At 47.1% G+C, this 21,798-nt stretch overlaps 2 long non-coding RNA genes across 2 annotated transcripts in view; one reads left to right on the forward strand and one right to left on the reverse strand.

Annotated features, from left to right (window-relative positions):
* Positions 1 to 8,840, reverse strand: part of LOC140709901 (uncharacterized) — a 47,020-nt gene extending 38,180 nt beyond the window's left edge. Inside the window, exon 1 of the long non-coding RNA XR_012090685.1 lies at positions 8,125 to 8,840. This is a non-coding gene — a long non-coding RNA (uncharacterized lncRNA). The remainder of the gene's footprint in view (positions 1 to 8,124) is intronic.
* A 5,716-nt stretch (positions 8,841 to 14,556) lies between these two features.
* On the forward strand, positions 14,557 to 21,273 carry LOC140709903 (uncharacterized). Its single transcript, XR_012090686.1, has 3 exons — positions 14,557 to 16,127; positions 18,252 to 18,472; positions 19,707 to 21,273. It is a non-coding gene; the product is annotated as an uncharacterized lncRNA (long non-coding RNA).
* Positions 21,274 to 21,798: the final 525 nt, after the last annotated feature.

Here is a 21,798-nt window from a genome sequence, read left to right on the forward strand (position 1 = left end):
TGGAATATATGAGGGGGATAAATTTCAGACCAGATAACTAAGCCTAAGAGACACAATCAAAGCAATAGCTTACCTCCCAAATCCAAATGGCATTTTAGGAAAAAGCTCCTTCTACTTAGTTCTTAGGAACATTCAATGGAGACACACTTTTCACCTCCCTCACCTCCCAACGACATTTTCCTAGGGATCAGGTCTCCCAAATCTTGCCAGAGGAAGAAGAATTCTTTTTCTGTGGCCACCATTGCCGAAACTGGCTGTGTTGTAGGCAGGTAGCAAGGAAACAAAATTTCACCCAGCTCTGGCCTCCTCTGGTGGAACTGTACTCCACTCCAAAGGGGCAGGTTCAGAGTCCACGGCAGACATTCCCAGGTGTGTCCCTTTTTCCCGTACTCAGAGTGGATCTAATGAATATGCAGATATGACACCCGGAATGACCAGAAGGTCAGCCGCTACTGACGCTAGGTGTTCAGCCGCAGTCCTCCGGCCGCGCGCAGGCCTGGAGCCCGGGTGTTCAGCGGCAGTCCTCCGGCCGCGCGCAGGCACAGAGCCCAGGGGGTGCTCAGGGCTCTGCTTGTGCTTTCCCAGTGACTCCTCACAATGCTGCTTTGAGTTCATTACTGGTGTCATCCTCATTTTACAGCCCTGGAAATGGAGGCCCAGAGAGGGGAATTACTTGCCCAAGCACACACAGCTCATCACTGCATGGTGCTAGGCAGTGAGACCCCAGGGCTAAGCTACATGACTGTCTTCAGTGATTAGGAGCTTGTGCTGTGGAATCACGCAGACTTTGCCCAAATCTTCTGCTATGGGCTGTAAATGAGGATAATATTTGCACTTATCTCCAGATTGTCAGGAGGATGGATTGCATGTTTCAGCAGTGAGTGTCTGGGAGTGTCTGGCACGGCTTTACAAAGGCGGCAGTTGTCATTCGGGCTGGTCCTCATCCTGGAATGCCTCCCTTTGTTCTTGCTCCTCACCAATATGAGGGTTCAGGTGGGGGAGTGGTCCATATCTCCCCTTTCTTAGTATCCGACTGAGAGGCACAGGCCAGGCCCTCAGGACAGTCTCGGGAGGTAGCATGACGTGATGGCCTTGGGGTCGAAAAGCCTTGGGGTCTGATTCCAGATAAGAGGGACCTGGAGTCACATAGGGGCCTTGCTGATTTCCGATGGGCTACTTCTCCTCTCTGAGCCTCAGTTTTCTTAGATATAAAGTAGGGCCCATAATGCCTCCTTCCTGGGTTGTTCAGAGGACGTGATTCAGTCTCCTATGTGAAAGGTACCTGCCAAAGCAAGTGCCCACGGAGCCTCTCTCTTTCTTTCCCCTTCTTTCTTCTGTCCTTTCTTTTCCACTTCTGTCCTCACCTGTAAAAGGGGCTGAACTGGAAGGTCCATCTCCCTGGGTCACATAAAGGACGAGTGAAAGCCTTCTATCAACCCTGCGGCACTGGACACGTTCATCAGAAGTGAATTGAAAAGAAACATCTAGAAACACAGAAATCATTTGCTTTTCCTGCCAGAGAGGACTGGGTCCATTCCCCATCTACCACAGCTCATGGAAGTCAGAGGCCAAGGGATAGAATGGTTTCTTGGCAAGAAAAGAACGAAGCCCTGCAGAATGAACAAAATCCTAACACACCTTTCCAGAATATTATATCAAGCAAGAAATGGTTTTAGCTGAAGCTGTCTGAATAAATTACTGGCAGTTGGAGGGTGAGGAAGTGGAGCTGTGAATGTATTTCTATAAAGTATTTCTATGTCAAACTTAGATCCTGCTCTGTATATTTTTGTGACTTTTAGACAAAGGATATTTTACCAGCTTTTTTTTTCCTCAAAAAGCAGCTGTGCAAGTTAGGAGAAGGCCCACAGATCTCCAAGAAGGATATAAACTCTTCCTTTCTTCAAAAAATTTTGTAAGAAAAAAGAGACCTTTTACTGAGAGGTACATATTCAGAGACATAATTCTTAAAGTTGAGTTGGTAAATCTTTGAATGCAGCCTTAAGATACTCTACTTGGTAAACTCCTACACATACGTCAAAACCCAGATAAAAGTTGTCCAGGTCTGTGACCCTTCCTGACATGCTCCTAAAGCCAATGGGCCCCCTCCTTTTGTGCTTGAACTACCTACTGTAGAGGCCTCTGTCATAGCACAAGATACCCTGTTGATTTCTGATAGAAACAGGTACCCTTGTCTGTGTCTCACCAGAGGCTTTGACCTCCTTGGTCACATATTGACCATATTGATCTATATTGCATCATATTGATGTATATTGGATCACTTTTGATCCATATGGTTACGAAAGAACTCAGCACAGGGCCTTCCACAGAGCATGTGCTTAGCTAATGGATTAATGAGTGAAGTACATGCATTCATTTATAATAAGCAAGGGAAGAACACAAGACTGTGAAGAAACACGGCACAGAAGATTCTTCCGAAGGCGGGTAGCTGGGCAGAGGGATGGCTTGTAACATTTTCTGAAAAGTCACCAGCACCTCATTTTGCCAGACCAACAATATTAAGAACAACCTATCATGCACTGTTGAGGTTGATCTTATTGGGTGTGAGGTCAGCACTTAAGAGAAGAGCAGAAATAGTCAAGATTTACCCCTGAAATTCTTTAAATCGCTTATAAATAACAATAAAAAATGGCCTTATATATCCAACCTCACAGATGATTTTCTCAATTTATCCTTTTTTTTTTTTTTTCTCTTTTGGTGGCTCTTAAGTTTTCCTTCAGTTTTCTCTCTGGAAAAGTAAGATTCCATCATCCCTCAATTTCCTATCTTCAGAAAACTGAACCCAACTTTACTTCGGTGGCTGAAAAAATCATCCCCACACCACCCATTTTGGGTATGGGAATTAATGGCACCAGGCCAGAGGACCTCCTGGCCCAAGGGCCTGTGCCCACAGAGGGAAGGGCAGGCAGGGCCCTGGGCATGAGCTACACTGCATCTCATCATGCCATGAGGTCAAGCTAGAAGCAGCATCTCCATGTGTATTTATTTATCTTTTTATACAAAATATCATTTAATGCTATTATTTTAAAAATCTGTACATACACCATAATGTATACGTACACACCACACATCACACACAAACATTTGCAAGGGACAGGAAACCCTTGCAAAGTAGCTTAAGAAAAAGTTGGAGGGAGTTCCTTGTCTCAAACCTCAAAAAGTCAGGACTCAAGCAGGCCTTGGGGATGGCTGAACCTGTTCCCTCTTTTCTTTCTCTTATGGAAGATAAGCTTCTTCATGTGTCAGGGAACAGGGCTGCTGCCAGGCATAGATTCACATTATTCCAACTCCATGGCTGGAAACACAAAGAAAACGCTCTCCCATGATTCCAACAAAAAATTCAAGGAAGAACTCTGACTGGTTAAGCTTTGAGACACTCCTGCCTCTTTGGTGGTGGTGGAGGGAGCTGTCTATCAAAGAGGGTGGGTGCCTGGGTCTTGGACAGACATGGATTAGCCCTGACAGTATATAATTGGGTAGGCTTCAGGTGGAACCTTGGAATCTATATTTTAAAAAATTCCATAGGTGATTCTGATGTATAATCCCAATTGGGAAACACTGATCTATCTATACTTTAAATATATATGGATATAATGTATCAGGGAATACATTCTAAGACCCAAGGAAGCTGAAAGAAATTACCTAATCTCTACATTTCATAACTATTAGGTGTCTACTCCATGCTAAGTTTAAAGACATGCAGACAAATAAGATTTGTATCCCATCAGTAAGGAGCTGCTGTTTAGTGAGAGAGACATATACAAATAAGAAGTGACAACTGGGAATACAGTCTTGGGAACCTAATGCATCGAGAAAGATCCTGAAGTCACCAGGGAAGTCTTTCCCAAGGAAGGAACATTTGAACGTGGTCTTGAGGGATTAAGTAGAAGCTTGGTCAGGCCAAGGAAGGGCATTTAGGTCATGCCAAGGAAGTGCATTTAGCCTCAAGGGAACAGGATGTTGGAGGATCTGGTGAAGCTTTAGTGTCTAGTCCTTGGGTATGCCCCTTTCTCATTAGGCTTCATGAGTTCAAATCCCACCTTTACCACTTACCAGCCATGTGACCTCAGAAGAGATGCCTAAGTTACATACTATGTCTGGTGCCTTAATCTTCTCATTTATAAAATGGAATTACTAATCCCATCCTCATGGGATGTTACGAAGATCACATTAGATGATATTATAAAATAGGTTAGTATACCAGGCTTTTGAGTCACGCAGGACTCGGTTTGTGTGCCTATACCATTGCTTGTTTGCTGTGGTCCTGGGAAAGTTGTTCTACCCTCTGTTTCCTCACCTAAAAAATATAGAAAGCAATAGCACACCTCTCAAGGGTGATTACGAAGCTTAAGTAAGAAATAGTGTATGCAGAGTATTCGACTCAAAGTCTGATACATGATAAGCGCTAAATACACATTGTAAATTATTATGTAATAACTACTTTGCAAAGTCCTTAGTGAAGTGCTAGGCACACAGTAGGTGTTCTGTGTCCTCCCATTACAGTGGAGACTGGCCTGTGCCTGGAAATCACTCTTGAAAATCTAATTGGACAGATACCAAGAGGGAATGTGGATGGGGGATGGGGGGCCCAAATCCACCCTTGTTGAGGTTGCACGTCGGGCAGGGAGGTTGTCTCCGTGCAATCCAGTTCAGCTTTCTTAGGCAGAGACCCAGAGTCTAATGAATGGAAAGCTGACATGCCAAGGAGTTCATTCTGGAAGAGAATTCGGCCCATTTGAAGAAAATACTTCGGTCGACTCACCCGTTCCACACGGAGGGGCATCCTGGCACATGTCATGAAATCACTAAATCATGGGATGGTACAGTCTCTTTCCTCGGGAATGTGTGAGAAGCAAAAAGGGGGTTCAGATGGCCGTACACACAGGCAGCTAGGACATGCTCCTGAGCAGCTGAGCCTGCCGGGAGTGGGGAGGGATGACGTCATGAAGAGATCAGAGCTTGGCATCCACATGCCCACAGGCCTGAGCAATGTCTTCCACCTTCATCAGACCTAACCAGGGCCCGGAAAATCCCAGAACAGGCAGTCCATGCCCCTTGAACCAAACTTCATCAGAAGAAGGGCGGTAATGCCTATGGAGTGCCTTCAGTTAGACAGGCTCTAGGCTGCTTTTCCAAACCCAGAAACACTGATATGAGCAGGGAAGTGACATGCCCAAGGTCAGAGTCCGTTTCCAATGAGGGTCTGCTAGGTGCCAAGGCCTGGAATGTTCCATTGGCAAATTCACATGAAGCTCTCTGTGGTGGTGACACCTGTTCCAGAGTCATCCAATCATCCAGATGCTGGTGATGCACTTAGCAGCTGTGTGGTCTTAGAGGCAGGTTCCTCCCTGAGAGCCTCGATGATCCCCATCTGTGAAATGGGAACAGCAATGCTGTCTCAGAGGATCATGGTGGGGACTCTACTGCAATGAAGGCTGTGTAAATACCACGAGAATGATACATTCTCTGTACACGTGCACAGAGCTTATTTTATTCTGAGTTCCCAAAGGGATTCAGAAACCAAGAGAAGGCAGGGGGAATGGCAGGTAGGGCGGAGAATTAACTCTTCAGGGTGGCGAGGCTGGAAATTCCCCAGGGAGCAGCCGGTCCTTATTGGGCATCTATGAAAGGCTTCGCGAAATCTTGGCACATGGGAATACAAACGAAATGCAAGCCAGGGGACTTCTAAGGCTACATTTTGAACCCTTCGAACACGGTGCCCCAACCAGCACCTCTTTGATTTCCAGGCTCTTGGAACAGGATAGTGATGCTGTAATGTGTGCGCTGTGTGAGCAGAGAAATGGGCTCAGGTTTCAAACTGAAGCCACGAACCTGCAGTGTGGAGTCTGGTTGGTGAAGCTTCTCCCCACTGCAACGCGGTTAGAGGCAGCGCAAGGGTGATTGTTGTTTTTGTTTGTTTGCTTTAAACCAACCTGTTCTTTTGAGGCTTTGCTTAAACGTGCTCCATCTTCAGGCAGTCCTAAGCCATTCTTCTCCTTTGCTAGGGATTTTTCATTCTCATCTCTAAGTGCCTTTATTCTCTTTCAGTTTTCAAACCAGATATGAAGTGCACTATTTAAAAACTGGAAACCTTTCCTTGTGCTGTCAGTTGATAAGAAAGTTCCAAGGCCTCAGGGCACTGAGAGCAGGGAGAGGCTGAGTCCTGGACAACCTCACACTGGGCAACGCCCGTCCTGGGCTTCGGGAGAGTGGAAAGAGGAGTGCGGGTTGGGAGGCCTGCAGGGGTGTGGGCAAGGCCAAGACATAATTGCCAATCGCTGGCTGGAGGTGGGAGAGTTTAATCTTCTTCAGGAAATCCTCAGGGTGTGAAAAGTCGGGCCCGATATTATAAAAACCCTGCTGAGAGGTTTTAATGGAAGCGGACACGGTGGGCACATTCTCCAGCTCCAATTTTCTCATTCTGAAACGGACCGAAGGAGTGTAGAAAACACCCAATGCACATCATCTAATATCTCTAATATGCAGCCGCCTTTTAGCCTCCGGAGAAGGACAGGTATTCATTTTCATAAATTACTTTTTAACCATTTTTTTTTTTCAAAGTTGGGGGGGAGTGGTGAAAGGAAACAGAGACAAAACAGATGCCTTCAGCCCTTTGATCAGCCTCCCTGCAGACAACCCGGCTGCCCGATAGCACCTCTTAACTACAGCTTGCCAGGAAGAAAATGAGTGGTTTTAACTCTGCAATTACAGTGCCTGCTGAAGGCCTGTCATCGCAGCCAGAGGGACCTGATCCCACCAGTTTGGCTGCCCCCAGAATTACAACCATCGGGCAGAAAGTTAAATACCCCCTGCGGCCAGGCGGCTTCCACAGGCCCTGAAGCTCTGGGCCAGCCACCCCCAACCCCCTGCCCCCTACCATGGTTCCCCCATCCTTGTCTCTATAAATATAGAAAACTAAGACCATATACGCCAGCTCAGCCAGGCCAGACAGAAGAGAAGGGAACAGGAGACAGCGGCCTTATCTCACGCCCAGGAGTCGGGGAATGTGGCCGAGGCAGAGGTCAGATTTCTGGAAACAGAAGGGGGGAGGCCAGTCCCACCCCCCACCCCCACCCCCTGCCGCCCCACCGACTACAGCCTCTTTCCTAATCATCTGAGAGCACTCAGGCTGACTTTCTGAACACTGAACATCAAACGTCTATTGGCTTATCTCAAGAGGAGAGAGAGGGAGGGTAATATTGACTCGATACTCTCCTCAGGCTCAGCCCCAGGTGGTTTCCATGGGTCCTCGTGTCCCCTGCAGCTGGTATCTGCAGGAGATGTTATTACCCAACCCCCTATCACGGCCCAGGGCCACACACAGTGGAGCCTCCAAGTTCTCTCTGCCGAATCTTCCTTTACACTTGGTGCAAATCTACTTGGAATGTCTGCAAACAGGCCTAGCTTTCTTGCCTCTAGGCTTTGGCAGATGCTGTTTCTTCTGCCCAGAGCCCCCTCCTTTGCTGATTTCCCAGCGGACTCTCCCTGGGGAGACTCTTGCCTTTGAGGGATCTCTCTGAGAAGTCTTGGGGGAGTCCCCTGCTTTGGCCCCAGCATCCTGTGGCGTTCCCGGGACCCCATCCACATGAGGTTGCAGTGGTCTGACACTGGAGGTCTTCCTCACTGACTGTGAGCTGCTTAGGGCATTGATGGGTAACAGTCACGCCACACACACTGTCCCTGGTACATGGTAGAACCCTGCAAAGAACTGGTTAGATAAATGAGGGACTGGGAAACTTTCAGAAGAGAAAATTAATGCTCATAGACGTTGAGTTACTAGGATGGGGATGCTAGAAATGGGGTTAAAACCTGGGTCAGCCCAAACACAAAGCCAGTTCTTCCCAGAAGGGTGCTCTGCCTGTCTGGGGAAGGACAGTACATGTGCCAACAAGGGAATATGGATCCAACACAGTGCCCTGGCTCTCAGGGCCGGGACTAGCCTCGGAAGCAGAACTGAAAGAGGTATCTGGAAAACTCCATTATCAAAATGAATCATATTTTAACCTGATATTTTCCAGCATCCAAATGAACACAAAACCCCACTCTGAACAAAATACCGAATTTTAAAATACAGACAAGCTCAGCTTTACTGACCTCTTCTCTTACCTCAGATTCAAATATGACTCAGGATGATGCTGTTGACTTTAAGTTGCTGATGACCTTAGGCATCCTTTATTGTTCCCTCTCTAGGACTCAGTTTCCCCATCTGTAAAAAGAGTCCAGGCTGGAGGCTCCTGGAGGCTCTTCTGACTGCAGCTGGTGTAGGTTCAGTCCCAGGCCAGCCTGCCTGCGGTTTGTCCCTCTGTAGCCCTGAAGCTGGGGAAGGTGTACGGGTGGGCACTCACTCCCAGACCACGGCCCAGCCTCCTGAGCCCGGGCAGCCCCTGGGCTGAGTTTCACAAGTGCCTCCCAAAGAATGCTCAGGAAGGCGCTGGGAACCGAGGTCAGCTACAGACGCGATGTTGCTACGTTTTTGGCTCCAAGCGGCTAGGATGACTCAAGGGTAGTGCTTTTGGCTTCTTATGGCCTCAGCGATGACAGCCCATCGTGAAGTCACCCTGGGATGCCAGCTCTGGAGAGTCACTGCTCTTCCTTTATGTGGCTTTTTCACTTATTTCCCTGACTCATTAGCAGAAATGCTTTTATTTTAAGAACAATGAGAGGGACAACTGGGGAAATGTTGCAGTTATTTGCTTAAATTCTTCTGATGTTTGCTCATTGTTTTGTGATTACATTCTGATTCTGTCTTCTCTCACAAATGAGTTCTATACATCCATTCCAGCCACTCTCTCACTCGTTCATTAGTTGATCCGCTTAAATAAATGGTGGTGGTACCTGTCGAGTGTCCTCAGTGAGCCATGCCAGGCAACCATCCATTTGTCTGTGTAGTCCCAGCAAGCATCATGCATCTACCCCATGCCAGGCACTGGGCTAAGTTCTGCATTTACATGTTGGAGCAAACCAGCCACATCTGTACCTTGTAGCACTGATAAGAGGCTGCGGAACACTGGCATTAGACTAAAAGTAATCAACAAATCTGTAGCTACCACTTCTGAGAAGAGCTGGAAAGAAAAGGCACATGGCGCTCTAAAAGCTTAAGACAGGAGGATCCAGTCTGGTCTAGAGGTCTGAGGAAGCTTCTCCAAAGAAGTGCTAATGGGGGTAAGATATTTGATGAACTGGGGTGCGGTGGCTCACACCTGTAACCCCAGGCGGGCAGATCATTGAGGTCAGGAGTTGGAGACCAGCCTGGCCAACATGGTGAAGTCTATCTCTACCAAAAATACAAAAATAGCTGGGTATGGTGGCATGCACCTGTAATTGCAGCTACTCAGGAGGCTGAGGCACAAGAATCACTTGAACCAGGGAGGCAGAGGTTGCAGTAAGCTGAGATCGTGCCGCTGCACTGTAGCCCGGGTAACAGAGAGAAACTCTGTCTCCAAAAATAAAAATAAAAAAAGCTATTTGATGAACTAGGTGAACTAAGGGAGGGAAGTGCATCTAGCACTGAGAATAGCATTTTCAAAGGCCCTGAGAAAAGATGGTGATGAGTTTGAGAAACCGGAGCAAGCCTCAGGTGGCTGGAGTGCAGAGAGCCATGGGCCTCTGTGTGAAATGCAGCTGACGAGGTATCAATACATTGAGGCCAGCACACAGGGCATCATAGGCTGTATGAGTTGGAGCTTGACATTATCATCCTGACTGTGGTAGTTGTTACTGTTACCGTTGTTATCACTATTTTTCAGATGAGGAAAATAAGGCCCAGAGAGGTTCATTCATTCATCCAGCATACATTTATTGGGCAACTACCATGTGCCAGGCATGGTTCTGGGTGCTAGGACATAGCTATGCCTGGGGCAGGCTGGGCCTTATTGCTGTGGAGCTTTTATCCATACATGCAGCAAAGGCAGGATGGAGACCTGGGTCTGCCCGTTCCAAAGCCTTTGCTGTTTGCTGACCTCATGGTGTGTTGGGCCCAGTCCTGGGATGCAACATACTCAGGGTCCTCCTCAAGAGCTACCGTCTGGTGTGAGCTGCCACTGTGGTTTGTCCACTGGACCCAGACTCAGCATCCTGCCCCCGCCAGGTATTACAGTTGCTTCCTAAATCTCCAAAGAAAGAGGCTGAAACAGGAACAGGGCCGTGGCCCTGGCGAGGGAAGTGGCAAAGCAAAGCTCTCTAGCCCTACAGTTGCTGGGCCAAATTCAGACCCACCTCTTAATCTCATTTCCACTTTTGTGGATTAAAGATGGTCACAAATTCTTTACCGATCTTTTCTTTGAGACAGAGACTGCTTCCCTATCCTTTTTGATTCTGGGCTGTCCTTGTGACATGCTTTGACTAATGCACTAATGAGGCTGCGGTGCTGGCCTCAGCCTCTGTGCTCCGGGAAGCAGCACCCTGGAAGTAATGCTGCTCAGGCTCGTTACTGAATGAAGAGCAAGCATGCAGAGAGGGTAGCAGGTAACCCTCCACCCCCAGAATAAAGCATGAGAAAGAAGCCTTCTTGGACCCTCTAGCCCAGCTCAAGGGCCTACTGAATCATCTCAGATCAACTGGAAGCCAGACCAGCAGAGGGATTGCCCAAGAAACCCAAGGACTCGTGGGAAATAATAAAACACTGGGTTTCAAGCCACTAAGTGTTGGGGTGTTTTATTGCTCATCAAGAGAAAACTGAACGCCCGTGGGATGTGCCTCAGGAGAAAATGTAAAGGGTGATCTATGACCTGAATAGGGGTTTCTCCAAAGAAGACATACATGTGGCCAGCAGGTATAAGAAAAAGTGCTCAACATTTCTAAAACCCAGAACCACAATGAGATATCGCCTCATGCCTGTCACAATGACTGTTATCAAAGAAAGAAGATGTAAGTGTTGGTAAGCATGTGGAGAAATTGGTCCGCTGTTTGTAGGAATGTAGAATGGTACAGGTACTATGGAAAATAGCATGGAGGTGCCTGAAACATCTAAAAATAGAACCACCATATGGTTCAGCAATCCTACTTCTTGGTGTTTATCTAAAGGAAATGAAATCAGGATCTTGAAGAGATATGTGAACTATTGACAAATAGTCAAGATGTAGGAACAGCCTAAATGTCCATCGACAGATGAACAGATAAATAAAATGTGATATACAATGGGCTATTATTTGGCCTTTAAAAGTAAGGAAACCCTGCAACATGTGACAACATTGATGATCCCAGATGACATTATGTTTGGTGAAATAAGCCAGGCACAGAGGGACAGAAGCTGCAGGATTACACTTACAGGAGGAATAAAAAATAGCCAAACTCACAGAAGAACAGAGTAGAATCCTGATGGCAGGGGGCTGCAGTGGGACAGAGAAATGGTGAGTATTTGTTCAATGGGTATAAAGTTTTGGTAATGCAAGGTGAATAAGGATTCGTTGCACAACATCGTGTCTATAGTTAGCAATACCGTGTTGAGCACTTAAAAATCTGTTAAGAGGGTGGATCTCATGAAGCATTCTTACCACAGTTTAAAAACTAAAAGAATGATTTATGGGGAGGAGACATCTGCTGTCGTCACACGTATCCATTTCCCTTTCCCTTGTTAACAGAGGATCCAGCCTGGTCTGCCCCGTTTTTCCCCAGGGTTGCTTGGGACACCCATTCAGACCATGTGGTGATGGGGGGTCATGTGGCAAGTAAAGCTGATCTTCCTCCTGCTCAAGGAGTGGGCAGTTAACTCAGGACTAGCCAATGAGAGCATGGCATCATCCTGGCCACAGGGATTGGTTCAGAGATGGGCACATGACCCAGTCTGAGCCAATCAGAGCTATTCCTGGGACATTTGCTCTAATGATTAGGAAAGAAGGAGGAGGGCTCTTTTCAGCTGGATTTTAACCTGGGAAGAGGTGGCTCCGGAACTGGTGATGGCATCTTACCTCCACGTGGAGACAGCCTTTGCAAGAATGGAGCCCATATCAAAGAAAGCAGAGCCATATTGTGAGGAATATTGTGGAGATGTCATCTGAAAACCTGGGCTTAGCCATACCTGAAGCAGCTCTGATTCTCAGCTTTCTGGTTGTGCAAGCCCACACGTGTTTCCCTGTGGCAGCCATGACAATGTGCCACTAAGACCTCCTGCCGTGGGACAATGGTTGACTGACAGCCCCGCTGCATGCTCCCCTGCATCTGCCCAGGCCATGTTCCCCACAGTAACCTTCGGTTGCTCCCAACCAATGCCTGACATCTGGGGGTCCTAGTACTATTCCATTCCTGTGGGTCCCCTCCACCTGGTGACTTAAACTCTAGGACTCCCCATTGGCCTGGCCAAAAGGTTTTGGAAATTGCGTGGCCGTCTGAGACTCCTACCCAATGCTCCTCCCTCTCCTCTCCCTTCCACAGGGTCAGCCCTGAGTCATCCTGCCTCCCTGCCTCCTCCAGCTGCCTGGCGGCAATTCTTCACCAGTGAACCCCCCAGTAAATCTCCTGTGTGTCTAATACCATCTTGGCATATGCTTCTTAGAGGACCTCCAACCCCTTTCTAGTACTTTTTAAAGCCAGTGTGACTGGGCTTTCTGTCTGTTTCAATGGAATGATTTCTGATAAGCACAATTCTCCTGCTAAGGCACTGTGGTCTTGTCTGGAAGGTGACAAAAACCACAAGATGAATTTAAGTGGAGGATATAGTCAGATCTGTGGCAGACCTTCTGGTTGCTCTGTGAGGGGTAGACAAGACAGGAGTGGAGAAAGGAGACCAGTCGGGGTCACTGACAACTCCAGGTGGCATCCGTGTGAATGAACCCAGGTGATAGGAGAGTGGATGGAAAGGAGGGGATAGATTTGAAAGATATTTTCAAATAAGTCTCTCTCTCTCTCTTTTTTTTTTTTTTTTTTTTTTTGAGCCATAGTCTCACTCTGTTGCCCAGGTTGGAATGCAGTGGTGCAATCGTGGCTCACTGCAGCCTCAACCTCCCAGGTCCCCTCCCGACTCAGCCTCCCAAGTAGCTGGGACCACAGGCACTTGCCACCATGCTCAACGTTTCTTCTCCTTCTCCTTCTTCCTCTTCTTTTTGTAGAGTTTGGGTCTCTCTGTGTTGCCCAGGTTGGTCTTAAGCTCCTGGACTTAAGTGATTCTCCTGCCTCAGCCTCCCAAAGTGCTCGCATTACAGGCATGAGCCACCATGCCTGGTCTCAAGGAAGTCTTAATGGGATTTGATGACTGGTTGGAAAGAAGGACCGGTGGAGTGGGCACGGAGTAACAGAAAGGGCCTCCCCTCACCAACTCCGAATTCCCCTACTGTAAATGATCACAATGATGACTCCGCAGTACTGGGCACTCCCTGTAGTTGTTAGCTTACATAACATCACAACTGACCCAAGAAGAAGTGAACATTACCCCATTTTGCAGATGGGAAAACTGAGGCTTGGACAGGTTTAAAAAGCTTGCCTAACATCTGACAGCTAGTAAATGGTGATGCTGGGATCGAAACCCAGGTCCCACTGGCTCTAAACATCAGGGTGCTCAGCTACCACCCCATGCTACCGTGTGCCTCAAGGGCTATTCTGAGGGAGGAATAAGGTGAGGATAGGGAAGCCCTGGCTGGCTGCCCAGTTCAGGACTCCCTCACCATCAGTGGGGGCCCCTTTTCCTGCCTCCTCCTAAACTGCCACCTCTCAGGCCATCCTCAGATTCACTCTCTGAATGGACAGAGGGATAGCCCAGAGTTACCACCTTCCATCCTCTTTCATCTTATTTCTAGATCATCAACTGTACTTCTAAAATAGCTTGTTCATGGCTGGAGAAAGAAAGAATAGCAAATAGACCTTGATGAAATGTGACTTCCTTCACTACACTATGATTGGTTTTCTGTATTACACACACGGTATTAGAACAAGAGGAAGCAACATTTTGAAATGAACACCAGCCCCTCCATCCCAGGGATCCACCGTATCTAGTCCTTATGCAGATATGGCTGATATTATGTGGCAGAGGCTCCTGGTGGTTTAAATGAAACACTACATGATTTTATTGTCTTCTTGGACAGGAAAGGGATTTCGCAGGGAACTGCATCTTACTCTTGTCCTTTGGCAGTGGCGGATGTCATATTTTGGCAAACATGGAAGCCTAGCTCCTCCTACCTTGCACCATCTTCCCCAGTGGATTCGTCATTGATGGTGTTCTGTGCACCATCTTCCTAATCTCCCACTAGCAAACATATACCACACGGTGGCCTTTTTCAGCAGGAGACTCTGATTTCTCTTAAGTTCTGATCTTCAACTGGCCTCTCCAGGAAAGGGGGATGTAAAAGCTCTGGCTTGGAAAGAGCAAGTTACTGTGGTCAATGATGGTAACTAAATGGAGCAAAAATCTGGTTTCATGGGGAAACTAATGAAAACCAGATGGGTCCAGAGAGGTTCCTGGCCTATCTTGTTTTTGTAAGGGAACAGACCAGCTGCATTGAAACTGTGCCTACCAGATGCACTGAGATGATTATTTCTTGAATGCACATTTGCTTCTAATTGTCACAATGACTGTGAATTGGCTTAACAAAGAGTAAGTCTACTCTGGCTACCAGCACAGCCAAAATGACCACATAGGGCATTACAGGTTATTCTGAATGAATAAAGTGGGAAGGGATGGGAAGGGGTGCGGGAAGGGAAGGAAGAAAGAGTAAAATGAGACAAGATGAGCAAGTACCACCTGCTCTGGCGGGCACATCCATGCAATATCTCATGAAGTAGCCCCACAAGTTGGGACTGGTGCACTTTGACCTCTATTTTGCAGGTGAGAGAAGCAGAGGCTCTGAAAATCGAGATCCCCTTGTGTGCACAGGTGGGGTCGAACTTTGAAGGCAGAACTACAAATACAGTAACTACAAATCTAACACTCTGATTTTCCCCTGCAACAGGGGCAAAGCCGTTCACCTCATTCATACTCAGTCTCTACAGATTCAGTCAGAAAATGGCCTCCTCTTTTGTATTTACTCCTTGGAATGAAAAGCAAGCCCAGACATTGCCATGGCCCTTTAAACGGGATCTTCAGCTTTCTCCAGACCTGACCATGGCGTCAACTTGATAGCAGTAACCGTCTTTCGTTTCAGCTGTGCCTCCACCTGTACCGGCCACATGCTCTGGCCCTGCCCCTCCAGGTACAGGCACATCTTTAGGAGTCCCAGAGGAGGGTCTCCCCGCAGGAGCTCTCCCCACAGTCCCCTTGCCTGTTCCAGTCGCCTCATGAGGCACGCCGTCACTAAGTAACTTTGTGCCCTGGTTCCACACACGTTCTGGGAGTGCTGTCACCCCAGGGATCCCCTGGACCTCCTTGCCATCCACAGGTTCACAGGGCTGAGCCGGCAGGACGCTGTGCAATACAGACCCAGGGGATCCTGTCCCCCACCTTCCTTTGCAGGAAGTGTGCAAAACCACTTCCGCATTCTCCTTCAATCAAAGACAACAAAAAATCTCACTAGGTGGACTCTTGGAGGGCCTGCCCAGACACATCCCAAACAGGCCCAGGCTTGCCCAAATTCCTGAGTGGGCTCAAGCTAAAGTTCCTGCCTTCCAATTTGGTTTAGGAAATAATTTTCTACAGAGTCTTTCAAATGAGCTTCCAAATAATCCTATGAAGTTGGCAGGAAAAATAGTTCTTCTTTGCAAATGGGGAGGTGGAAGCTCAGAGCGTCACATGGAGGGTCCGGTTAGACCTCTGTCTCCTGAGGAGCAAGGCCCCCTACTCCTCTCGGTCACCCGCTTCTCATGGTCTGGTGCCCAAGAGCAGGAGACTGGATTCCCACCCCTGCTTCTTCACCGGTTTCTTGACTCCCTTCAGCCTCAGTTTCCTCATCTGTAAAATAAAAATAGAAATCATCTGGACCCCATAAGCCTGCTGTGAGGATTGCATGGAAGGATGTCTGGAAAAAGCCATGCGACGCTCTGGACACCCAGAAACTACCAGCTGGCCGCCAGCTACCCACACGGATGGGCCAGAGGGGAGGTCGGTGAGCAGAAGCCTGCAACTCTGAAAGGCATTCACCCTTCATTTGAAGAGATGCTCTCACCCCAATGCGACTCGACGCTTTTGCTGTACAACGGATATAAAATTCCATCTCATTACACAGAGTTCTTGTAAGGATAAAGCAACAGTAAGTGTGACCATTTCTTTGGAAACGATGACTGATTAATGCGTTATTATTGTCACCAGCAGCCTGTCACCAGGTGTGGCCAGGCCCCCTCCAGCCTTCCCTGCAGAAACCGTAATGGATGGGTCTCTGACTCTGGGGAAGGAACTGAGACATGGCTCACTGACTGAGCCCCCCGGGTGTGAGCAGCACTTTCGCTTACCCTGACTCCTCCAGCTCAGATGAAGCGATCTCATTTTTTCAGAGAAGGAAACTGAGGCTCAGAAGGGTGGCCCCACATGCCCCGGGTGGCACAGCAGGGGAGTGGAGAACCAGGGATTCCAGCTCAGTGCCACCTGACTCTGCCAGGCTGAACCAGCCTGGAGAAAGGAACCAGCAGGCCCACGGACAGCAGATAAGCAGAGACTCCTCTACTCATTTCCCTGGGGGCTTTTATGAAAAAACGGGGGTGTGGCCTGATAAGGGGTGAAAACAGCAGATGGTGAAAAGACCGTGGCATTATGAGAAAAAGCCCCAAACAGCCATGCAGGCCCAGGCTCCTTGGACAGGACTGTACCAGTAAGGAGGGCAGCCGTGGGCTGAGACCTGACAAACTGAGTTATGACCTGAGGTCCAGAGGCTCCCGCAGTGCCCCCGGGCCAGGCTGAGAAACCTGATCCCAGAGGTATTATTAAGTGACTGCAGCCTGGCTGAAGGTGGTTGGAGGCCACTGGGCTTCTTTGTCAGACAATGGCGCCCTCTGCTGGCAGTATAAAGAGAGGCCGCTTCAAGGGAGAGGCCTTAGCTGCAGGCTAATAATAAAAACAGCAGTTATGATGACAATAATAGTAATAATACATAATGACATCACAAAGAAGAGAAGGAGGAGAAAGATGCTTTTATGGAGCACTTCCTGCAGTAACTGTGCTAACCATTTTACAGATATTATCTCATTTTTTTCTTTTTCTTTTTTTTTTTTTTGAGACGGAGTCTTGCTCTGTTGCCCAGGATGGAGTGCAGTGGTGCCATCTCGGCTCACGGCAACCTCCGCTTCCTGGGTTCAAGCGATTCACCTGCCTCAGCCTCCCAAGTAGCTGGGATTACAGGCGCCCGCCTGCAATGTCCGGCTAATTTTTGTATTTGTAGTAGAGATGGGGTTTCACCATGTTGGCCAGGCTGGTCTCGAACTCCTGACCTCAGGTGATCGGCCCGCCTTGGCCTCCCAAAGTGCTGTGATTACAAGCACTAGCCACTGTGCCCGGCCATTTTTTTTAAAGTACTAATATTTTTGTCAGCTTGAGGAAGAGTGAGGTTCCGAAGTTAATGAACTTACCCTGGTGAAGCTGTGGCATGAACTGATATGCCTGTCACTTCTCTGTCCTCTCTAGCTTGGGGAAAGACACTCTTGGCCCACCACATGGTCCATTTCTGTCCCTTGATGTGCAGGTGGCTGGCATGCTGGGGGGATTCAGGGCAGCTCTGCAGTGTGACAGAAAAGCAGGGTCCTCACTCTGTAAGATTGCCAGACTTAGCAAATAAAAATAAATGGAAATTTAAAGCCAAATTCAAATGAGTATTCTATATTTATCTGGCCCATCTCCCCAGACCTGGAGACCCAGATTGAAATCTCATGCCACCACTTTCAAGCTGTCTGGCCTTGGGCAAATGGTACAACCTCCCAGCTTTCACTGTGACAGGAGCCAGGTGAACCCAGGCTCAGTTAATTCATCAGACTGGCACTGCCAGGGCCTGGGTCGGCTTCCCTGTGACTCTCTTGGCTTCCCACGGTGGGCAGAAGACCCACGTCTTGTGACCTGTTCCCTGCCCCCAACACCATGTCCTCACAAAACTGTGACCAAAGGCAAGAAAGAAAGGAGGTTTCCATCCAGCAGACTCCCGCTCAGGTCTCGTTGTCTAGACATGGGAAAAGGGAGGCTGGGAAAATAAATCTCTGGCATTTCAGCCTCGTGGTGGCAGATAGTCTTTGCCTGCGAGGCAGGGGTGACCGGGGAGGTGCGTGGACAGACAGAAAAAACAACAGTCAGTCAAGAGCAAACATATCATGCTCTTTTCATGCCAGGCATTGCCCTAAGGGGATTTGCTATGTATGTTAATGCATTTAACCCTCACCATTATCCCATTTTACAGATGAGGAAAGTGAAGCCCAGAGAAGATAAGCCACCTGTTGATGTTCACAGAGTAGCAGGTGGCAGAACAGGGATACGCACCCAGGCAGCTGGTACCATCACGTAGGAAGCCAGCCCCCAGCCCTTCTGCTTCTCTGGAGACAGCGGCAGAGAGGCCCCGCCCTCTCCAACTCATCTCTCCCTGGTTACTGCCAGCACAGCACAGCACAAGACTGGTATTGGGTAAGTCCTTACCTAAGTACCTGATAAATGCCTTATGAGGACAAAGGGGCTGTTTCCTGGTAGGCACCTGATAAGTGTCAGCAATTCTTAGTGACTGGCACTGCCTTTCCACCCGCCCCTCTCCTCTCTGTGCGGATGGTGACATTGCTCTTCACCTGTGCAAACACCTAACTCCATGGGCAGAGCTCAGGGCACTGCCTGTGCCAGTGGAATGAGTTCTCACTGTGTGACCTGGGCCTGGTCCCTGCGTGATTAGTCCCCATCAGTTCCTGGAATGTGAGTCGCTGATGAGACAATGCAACTGCCGTCCCAATTAGAAAGCAGGCAGGCAAGCTGGAAAACGCCAAGTGTGGTTTTATTCATAGCTCTTAAACTTTTTGGTCTCATTCCTAACAAATTCTTGTCCTATTATTTCTTATTTTTACATATTTATGTTTATTATTTATTATATTTATCAATTTAGAGTTTGAATTATCATTATTGTTGATGTGGGTTGTTTATCCATATTTACTGGGTTATAAATTGAACTTGGTAAATGTGTAAAATACTTATTTTAACTCATCTTTAAACCCATTACATATTTTTATTAAAAAATAACTTTTTTTATAAAACAAAAAAAGTAGAAAAATGCCATTGTTTTTGTTTATGCAAATCTCTTTAATGTCTGTCTTAATAGAGGACAGCTAGATTCTCGTGTGGTCTCCTCTTTCAATCTGCTGAGATACATTGGTTGTAGTATACGAAGAAAATGCGGTCTCATACAAATATGTAGTTGGAAAAGAAGGGAGTATTTTAATTGTCTTTTTCAGATAATTGTGCCTATTCTTCTTTCATATGAGACCCAAAATTGATAAATGGTTTTAGATTTTAGATTTGCTGCAACCTGGAATCCGAAATCATATCATGGAATTATTTTTTATTCTGTTACATAAACTCCTTTGTTCTCTCTTGGATGGATCTTTCTTCATGCGTGATTTTGTACCATCATGCACCAGTCATTTGGAAAACATTGGTTTACTGAGTCATGCCAAGCTTCCAAATGTTAGCACATTTCTCTTAAATAGCAAAAGATCCTGACCACTAACGTTACCATAGGTTTTATCAGAAGAATGTTTAATTATTAGGAAATGGCCAAACTCATAGTAGTGGATATAGATTTTCCCAAATTCTAATTTTCACTTGAAAGATCAAATTTTTATTGTTGGTAACAAATGTCATTTTTTTCTCCTTGAAGTGACAAGCTTACTTCACCTGCTTTCAAGAAAATGTCTACTAAATACTCAAGTCTGAATCGTTTGCCACTTGTACTTTCAAGTGAAATGGCTGTCCATAAAAAAGTGATGAGTTCAGCTGAAGAAATTGCTCAAGGGTTTTTCCTCAAGACAACTATGAAGCAAAAGTGCTTCATGCACAGCTTCCATTTTGTCACAAAAAGTTGTGTATGCAAGAGTTGAGGCTGAATAAAATTAATTCATACAGCTTTGTCAGGGACATCCTTAAGTGAAACTGGCATCTGTATTTTTTAAAGCAACAAGTCCACGGTAACACTGTGAAGAATCCAACGATGGCCACGGCAGCGTGCCGCCACTTCCCTCCATCCCTGCCAAAGCTCCAGCAGGTTCCCCTCTGCTGCTTCTCCACCCTCAGTGCACGCATCATTTGGGAGCCAGGCACGCTTCTAAGCTCTCTGCACACATGACCTCATGCACCAGCCTCCACAAGTGGCTTTGTTTCCATGGAGACAGTTGCCCAGCTGAGGACTACGTTTCCCAGAGTGCCTTGCTTCCAGAACCAGCCACCTGACTGGTCCTCACCCTTGAAACAAATACAGGCTGAAGTGACTCCTGCCAGCTCCTCTGACTCAGATGTGCCTTCCTGGCACTTTCTTCCCCTTCCACCACAGGATGCATGTGAATGGCGGATTAGAGATGAAAGGAAATAGACATAGTCTGGACATCAATAGGCAGTGGAATGAGAGGAGTATGGAAGGAGGGGTGTGAGGGAGGAAAGCGCAGAGGAAGATGCTCAAATGCATTGCCTTCCCAACCATGTGGACGCTGGTGTTGCTCAAAGCATGAAGATCACCGAAGGAGAACCAGGATATCAGTTACTGTCCAGGCAGAAATTCTGGGCTGTTTTATCAGTATGAATTTCTATTACATAAGGACTTTTAAAAAATGTAAAGCTATAATCACATTCAATGAAATAAACCATATTTATGTAATATTAGTAGCATCCAATACCCAGTCTATGTTCATTTTTTTTCCCCATAATGTCATTTAACAATTGGTTTGTTAGAATCCAAATAAAGGATCCAACAGGTTTTTTGTTTGTTTGTTTGTTTGTTTGTTTGTTTGTTTGTTTTTGAGATGGAGTCTCACTCTTATTGCCCAGGCTGGAGTGCAGTGGTGTGATCTCAGTTCACTGCAACCTCTGCCTCCCAGGTTCAAGTGATTCTCCTGCTTCGGCCTCAGGAGTAGCTGGGATTACAGGCATGCACCACTACGCCTGGCTAATTTTTTTTGTATTTTTAGTAGAGACAGGGATTTGCCTTGTTGGCCGGGCTGGTCTCGAACTCCTGACCTCAGGTGATCCGCTTGCCTCAGCCTCCCAAAGTGCTGGGATTACAGGTGTGAGCCACTGTGCCTGGCCTCAACACTGCATTTTTTTTTGGATGTTGCTTAATTCTCTTTTAATCCCTAGTGATTCTCTCCACCTGACCGCCATTAAGTTCTCTAAGAAACTGGGTAAAATTTTCCTGTAGAATTTCCCAAATTATGGCTCTGACTGATTGATGTTGCTTACACGTTCATCTCTCCCACATATATCTTGGAAACTTAGTTCTAGAAGCTTGATTAAATTCCAGTCACGTTATTTTTGGCGAGAACACCTGCCAGGTGGTGCCTGGGTACTTCCTACTATGTCAGGGGTGCACCGTGCCTGTTTGGTGATGTTAAAATTCTTCAGTATAAGGTTGCATCTGCCTGGTCTGTCCAGTGTAGGTGACCACATCAGTCTGTCCTTTGCAAGTCTTAGCAGACATTCACGATCATTGCCGAGATAGAGTGTTTCATTTGGTATTACAAAAGGTTAATTTTTCCATTTTATCATTCCTCTTGCACTTGTTAGCTTTGACCTTCTAAAAAGAACTTCTTCTCATCAACCCTTTTATTATCCTGAGCTATGGTCTTTAGAGGGAAGGCAAGATAAATATTGTATTCTTTCCCTTTTTTAATCAATTTTCAGAATAATGAACTGGTACACTAGCCACCTCCAAAAAGAACTAGTAGTGTCATTTTGAACTCATAGCTTTTACACATTTGCTG

Source organism: Chlorocebus sabaeus, chromosome 23 (assembly GCF_047675955.1).
Source record: "Chlorocebus sabaeus isolate Y175 chromosome 23, mChlSab1.0.hap1, whole genome shotgun sequence".
Lineage (NCBI taxonomy): Eukaryota > Metazoa > Chordata > Mammalia > Primates > Cercopithecidae > Chlorocebus > Chlorocebus sabaeus.